This window comes from Lupinus angustifolius, unplaced genomic scaffold (genome assembly GCF_001865875.1).
Source record: "Lupinus angustifolius cultivar Tanjil unplaced genomic scaffold, LupAngTanjil_v1.0 Scaffold_48_99, whole genome shotgun sequence".
In the NCBI taxonomy this organism is placed as follows: Eukaryota; Viridiplantae; Streptophyta; class Magnoliopsida; order Fabales; family Fabaceae; genus Lupinus; species Lupinus angustifolius.
This window is the reverse complement of record NW_017728884.1, coordinates 259,389-266,584: the sequence shown is the minus strand read 5'-3', so window position 1 is coordinate 266,584 and position 7,196 is coordinate 259,389. Positions and strand designations below refer to the sequence as shown.

The window sequence follows — 7,196 nt, the reverse complement described above, 5'->3', positions numbered from 1 at the left end:
TCATTATATCCAATGGGTATATTCATTTTAATAGATATACATGGATATATTTATTTTGATAAATATCCAATCCATTCAAAAAACAAACATTTAAAAAATGTGTTTTTTAGTTTTCAATTTCATTAAATAATATCTTAACTCTAGCTTTCTAATAGGACATATGAATGTAATTATTATTAATAGTTTGATAAGATAAAAATATCTATTAAAAACTTTACACTTATTGTAGGTTATTTGCAAGAAAATTAAAGTTAAAAAAAAAGCTTTTAAAAAATAAAAACACTTTTAAAAATGATTTTTAAAAGTGATTTTTAAAAGTGATTTTTTTAAAAGTGATTTTTTTTAAAATGTGATTTTAAAAAGTATTTTATTGAAATAGTGGTTTTTAAAATAAATATTTTCTTCAAAAGTGTTTTTAGTTCCAATAAAAAAATCAAATGGAGTGGATATTCATCCATCTAAATCAATGAAAATAGAGTCATTAATGGATTGGATGAATATGAATGCATCCGTTAAGTTTGGATATGAATGAATTGGATAATTTAAAATATAGTTTAAATGGATTTATATAAATCAGTAAATAACTTTTCATCCATCCATTAAGATCTAAATTTAAATTCATCCATTTTGTCTCTCATAATGAGGATGCTTAAAATAAATCACCTCTAGCTTCACGTGTGAGTTGACAATTGGGTGGAAAGAAACATACTTGCTAGGCACCATTAGTTTGTTGTTGCAATAGAAGTTCTTATTTACTAGGCATGTTCAATATTGATTGAAGATAGTTGGAGAGAGGAGTTTGAACAACCCTTCCTAGAAGGTGGCCCCTAACTTATTCTCTTAAGAGTCTTACCCATGCTTTTAGGTGAATTTACATTTTACCCAAATATCTTGTTACAATTCTATCATAAAATTAACCTGTATTGATAAGAGTAACAGATATTTGTATCACACACAAGAAAATGAAAAGCATGTTAAACTAAGCAATGACAATCAATGAGTAGTTGAGTTGTGTCTCTCAAAAGGAATCATCTAATAATAAGAGGAGTAATACTATATCTAAAGGAATGAGATAAACGATGTAATTCTTTTCAAAAACTTACTAGTAAAAAATTGTATTAGGAACAACTTTTACTTAATGGCAGCATGGATTAAACCAAGTAAAAAGTTTTTGTGTATAGTTGCTCCTTCACGCAATTGTGCATATTTTTCAACACCACTATATTCGGATTAAAAGGTGGTTGTGAAAATAAAATATTTACTGTTTTCAATTTATCTGATTTATATATTATTGATATAAGTTTACCCGTGATACAGATTACAAGCGTCGATATGTCCGAGTGGTTAAGGAGACAGACTCGAAATCTGTTGGGCTTTGCCTGCGCAGGTTCGAATCCTGCTGTCGACGTTTTTTTCGAATTAACATGCAAATTTTATTCTGGACGGAAATATGCATTCTTAGGCAAAGTTGGGCTTCCATCCATAAACCTGTTGGGTCAAGACCCAAGTAGATTATATCTTTCGATATGAATAATTGATGCATCATCTGCACACAAAATTTCCAAGATTTTCTTTGTTGAGGCCGTTGGAAGACACACCCAAAGGGGCAAACTAACAATTAAATTATGATGCTTACTTGTTATTATATACTTATGTACACGTAAGTAAATTTGTGCATGTTATATATAATATATGCAGAATGCTCTCTTCATGAATGTGCCACCTAAATTTGACGTATTGAGCACGAATCTAGGACCCTCGGTTGATAGTTTGAACTGATGATAACATTATTAAATATGTCCAAAGCTCACATTGTGAGAGATAGAAACAATTCGATTGCCACATGAAGAATGTAAATTACCTGAATTCGCGTGCTAAATTTTCCACAACTTCGTGCAAGATCATTTTATTTTCCATGTTGATTAATGTATGACTCACACTAGTGTGTTCTGATTTAAAGGGGAAATAGTCTATATAATAATAGAATAATAAAAAAATAAATTTTTGATACTATCAATTTATCATTTACTATTGAGTAAATCTTTATGTACTGATAGTATAAAGATTTGTAAACATTTACTGTATTATTTATCATTCATTTGAATTAATTTTTTTAAATAATTCATAATGATTAAGATGAATGGTAAATGATACAATGATAATATATAAAATTCATATCGTATATATTTTTATTATTATTTATATGTTGATTGCGGTTTACTCTTAAATAAAGATGATATAAATATTGTTTCACACTAGATATACATATAACAAACTCATAATTACAACGGTATGAGTTATATATGCCTAAAAAATACACAACTTTGAAGAAGAAGAAAAGAAACGGATAATATGATAAGGTCCCGGAGCAAAGAAGGTTCTATATTGTTCCATCCCGGTTAAATACGATGGATATTCACTCAAAATATTCCCTCCCATAATAAACTAAGATCCGGACATGAGCTACTTGGGGAAGAAGTCATCTACTACAAGCATCATTAACGTACATCTGACTCACCATTAATGCACATATGAAGAATGTAAATTACTTGAATTCGCGTGCTAAATTTTCCACAACTTCGTGCAAGATCATTTTATTTTCCATGTTGATTAATGTATGACTCACACTAGTGTGTTCTGATTTATAGGGGAAATAGTCTATATAATAATAGAATAATAAAAAAATAAATTTTTGATACTATCAATTTATCATTTACTATTGAGTAAATCTTTATGTACTGATAGTATAAAGATTTGTAAACATTTACTGTATTATTTATCATTCATTTGAATTAATTTTTTTAAATAATTCATAATGATTAAGATGAATGGTAAATGATACAATGATAATATATAAAATTCATATCGTATATATTTTTATTATTATTTATATGTTGATTGCGGTTTACTCTTAAATAAAGATGATATAAATATTGTTTCACACTAGATATACATATAACAAACTCATAATTACAACGGTCTGAGTTATATATGCCTAAAAAATACACAACTTTGAAGAAGAAGAAAAGAAACGGATAATATGATAAGGTCCCGGAGCAAAGAAGGTTCTATATTGTTCCATCCCGGTTAAATACGATGGATATTCACTCAAAATATTCCCTCCCATAATAAACTAAGATCCGGACATGAGCTACTTGGGGAAGAAGTCATCTACTACAAGCATCATTAACGTACATCTGACTCACCATTAATGCACATATGAATCACCATTAATGTATATTTGACTTGCCGTTAATGTACCCCTGCCAAACTCTGCCACGCCGCCTACAAATTCTACCTACCCCTATGACAAATCGACAGGAGCAGACCTACGAGGTTGCTAGAAATGGCCTAACATACACCTAGTATACGCCTACCATACTCATACTGTACCTGCTACATCACAACCACACAGTATGCAGACACCACATCATTCATCCCAAACAATAATAAAAGGAGGTTTCCCATACAGGAAGTATCTAATATCTCATTCTCTAATTTATTACTCTCATCTCTCATATTTACTTCCAATCATTCTAATTATTGACTTGATTGTCGAAGAGCTTTTTTATGTACTTCCCCTAGCGAGTCCAAGCTCTAAGGGTGGAAAAAGATCAGGCTTTGCCTTAAACAAACTCAACCTATATAGCATGAAGAAGCCTGAGTCTGGCATGTTAGCCTATTTAAAAAAAAAAATCAAAGCCTATGTCTGGTCTGTTCAAAAGTCTGGTTTGGCCTGTTGGCCTGTTTAAAGGCTTGTTATACTATATAATATTAAAATATGTCATTATGTCTACATTTAAATATACTAATATTCTTACTTTTAATTAGACTCTTCTAACCCAAACAATTAAATTATATTTTTATATTAAAATTGTATATTATGAAGATATTATATAATATAATTAAATAGGGTGGTTGTTAGGCTTAATAGGCCTTTTGGATGGTCTAAACCTGACATGTTGAAGTAAATAGACTTTTCAAAAAGTCTGAGTCTATCATGCTTATGAAAAAAGTCTAGCCTAGCCTGACATATTATAGGTTAGGTAGTAGGTCTCTGACACCCTTACAAGTTTCTCAACCAATTTCCTAATTCCGACCATATCTGATCAACATTACAGAACACATATGACATGAAATATAAGTGCTATATAATACTTTAATAACCTTTGTCAAAGTACTTAAAATTACAAGCTAGCTACATTTGAAGTTATTTTTTTGGTAATGCACTTTTAAAACTTTTGGCATCAAAAGATACTCAACCCAATATATATATATATATATATATAAAAGCATTTGCTATCAATTATAAATGATATTAACCAACATTTAGTTGATTTAAATAGTAGAAGATTGCTTCCTAGTATATAAGATCGAGGCATGATTATTGTGTGTAATTATTTTTTAGGAGAGCTAATTCTATTATATAGTAGATGTTCCCGCTTGAAGGAACGTGATTACATCATAGAGTATACATGTTATTAGACAAAAAAAAATTATAACCAAATTTATACCCCTTCTTCAAACGTTTAGATTTGCTTAAGAATTTTCTAACCATTGTCGAGTAAGGAAATAAAAAAGTAATGTGCACAGTGCAAAGTTGTGTATTTAATAAAATTTAAAAAACATTTTTAATTTTCTATTACAAATTTTCTTTTTACTTTTTTTAATTCAATGTCGAAAGGATAAGCAAAACTCCTTTCCCACTAACCGTACTGGAGAGGGAAAAATATAAGTAGCACTGATAAAGAAAACAGACAAGTATTTTTTGTTATGCCAGAAAATATACCATTCTGACAAATTAGCAAAATATTAAAATAAAAACATTGCAGCTAATAAAAGAGACATACTATCAAATAGAACAACCATTTGTGACTAACGGCATATAGTGGACAACGGAAAATTTTATCCATTTTTTAATTAACAATCTCTTTTTCCATCTAGTTTATTTTTTGGGAGGCATCTCCACTTAGCATTGATAACATCGACAATGATCATATGCCCAAAATATTCTTGTCTCCATGTCTCAAACCAATTACATTCCACTAAGTAATATAAAAAAATTATGTTTTGTTTTTATGATTTTTCTTTTTAATTAGATGTAATTTTTAATTAGATTAGTCAAAAATGGGACATCAAAAGTGAGACATATAATCTTCATTCTCATAATATAGTCATTGTCAGAAATCTTTATTAATTAATGAGAAATCATATGAACCAAAATAGTCGTCTTTAACTATAAGAGAGTCTCCTGATTTTGTTAGGAATGTCTAGTATTCGACTACGTTAGGGACTTAAGTCATATCTTAAAACGATTCAATCCTTTGTTGTTGTTGAAAAAGCGACAATGAAAAACATAAATCAAAACTTTTGTTTAATCATATATACATTTATGTGATTATTGTTTTAGGGATATTTTATTTCAAAACACATGTGATTCGAACCATGAAGTTGGAACTATAAGTTTTTGTTTGGGAGTCTAGTTTTGGAGGAGAGTGGAATGGAATGTATGACTTCGGAAAGTCTCTCTTGTTTAGGAGTTGAGTGAAAGAGTGAGAAATATTTTGAAGAGTTTCTAAAATCCTTCATATGCATATGTTCATAATTATCTCAATTTGGGGTATTTCTAGTGGCAAAAATGTTAAAATAACTAAATGCAAATAGTAAAATTACATAATTACATTATTGTTTATTTCTCATTTTTAATTAAATTTTAAAAAAATTCTTAGATTATCATTATTTTAATCCTCCTCATTTAAACTTCATATTCCTAAACAAAGGAGAGCATTGCTTCCCTTTCCCCTTTCCTTCCTCTCCATCTTTGTCCTTTGATCCATTTCCTTCATTATTCCTAAACATAGCCCAAAGTGAACATGAAAGTAATTATTAATCACTCTTGACCTAAACTTGAAGGGTAAAAATGTGAAGTATGTGAGTACCTAAATCAAGAGAAGGAAGAGCATGAGATGAGGCACAAAATAAATCTAGAGGCCAAATATTCTCGTCTCTGACTCAAACAAACGTTCGTCAAAGGAGTTTAGGCCCACTTCACTCAATTGGCCATCATGTGGGAATATGATCTATAAACCTATAGCAATTTGGAATTTACAAAGGCTTTCCTTTGAGGGAAATACAAATACTTTAGCACACTGTTTCAAAAAATTGCATGCTACATTAAACCACAACACAATTACAAATCTAATTCAATTTTTTTAATCACAAAAAATTTATACTGTGATGATCAAAATCATGACCGCAGCTATAATTTAAAATAACGTTTTATAATTTGCGGAGTCCTAATGTACCAATTTCCTTTGCTTGTTGCTCACAAATAAGGGCGACCACTACTATTGTTGACTTGGTGTTAATATCAAAATATCCTACCTTGCCTTTTTGTGTAACTGCTTTCCTTCTTATCTATCTGCAGTTCTGCACTATCAAATATAGTGGAAATTCTGAGATCCATGCAGTAAGGTGTAAGATTCTGATCCAAAGAACACTTCTTTTGTTAACTTCAGTGAACATTTTTATAAGCTGAAGTTTAATTGATGAAAAAACATAACTTGTACTCACCCATATAAAAACAAGGACTAAAGCAACAAGTTGTAGACCAGCATATACAAAGTTAATACAACATATACAACCTTTTGATAGACCAAGCAATTATGTGTAAAAATACTACTTATGATATCACAAACAAGCAAAAAGGGTAAGGGGTTGTCGTATCTACAAGACTTCCTAACTCAGCTTTTCAAAATCAAATTACTACTTTTAAGTTGGTTTTCAAAAGGGTTTTTCAATTTGTTGGTTGGTTTTGATGAAAAGTTTTGATACTAAAAGTGTTGGAGTTTGGATGTGGGATTGACTCATTATTGATCTTAGTAAATTGTCAAACAATCAAACAATGAAGTAAATACAATTTCACACAACATTCGACCTCAAACACACTAAGAACCAATTTTTAGTTTACTTAGCAACTAATGAAATAAAGCCTAAACCTTAAACACAAGATCAGTGATTATGACACATGCACACCTCTATTCCTAGTAACTATGCATATGAGTTGAGATTAATGTACACCCTCAATTGTGTTAACCGTCAATGTCTTGGTCTATGCTAACACCAAATCAGAAAATTTCATTAGATTTAGCATTTTTGCCAACTATTCATTCAAAATACACAAAAATAATTAAATT

General features: G+C 29.7%; 1 non-coding gene across 1 annotated transcript; it reads left to right on the top strand.

Moving 5' to 3' along the window:
- Positions 1–1,326: 1,326 nt before the first annotated feature.
- Positions 1,327–1,408, top strand: TRNAS-CGA. Its single transcript has one exon. It is a non-coding gene; the product is annotated as a tRNA-Ser (tRNA).
- The last annotated feature ends 5,788 nt before the right edge of the window (positions 1,409–7,196 follow it).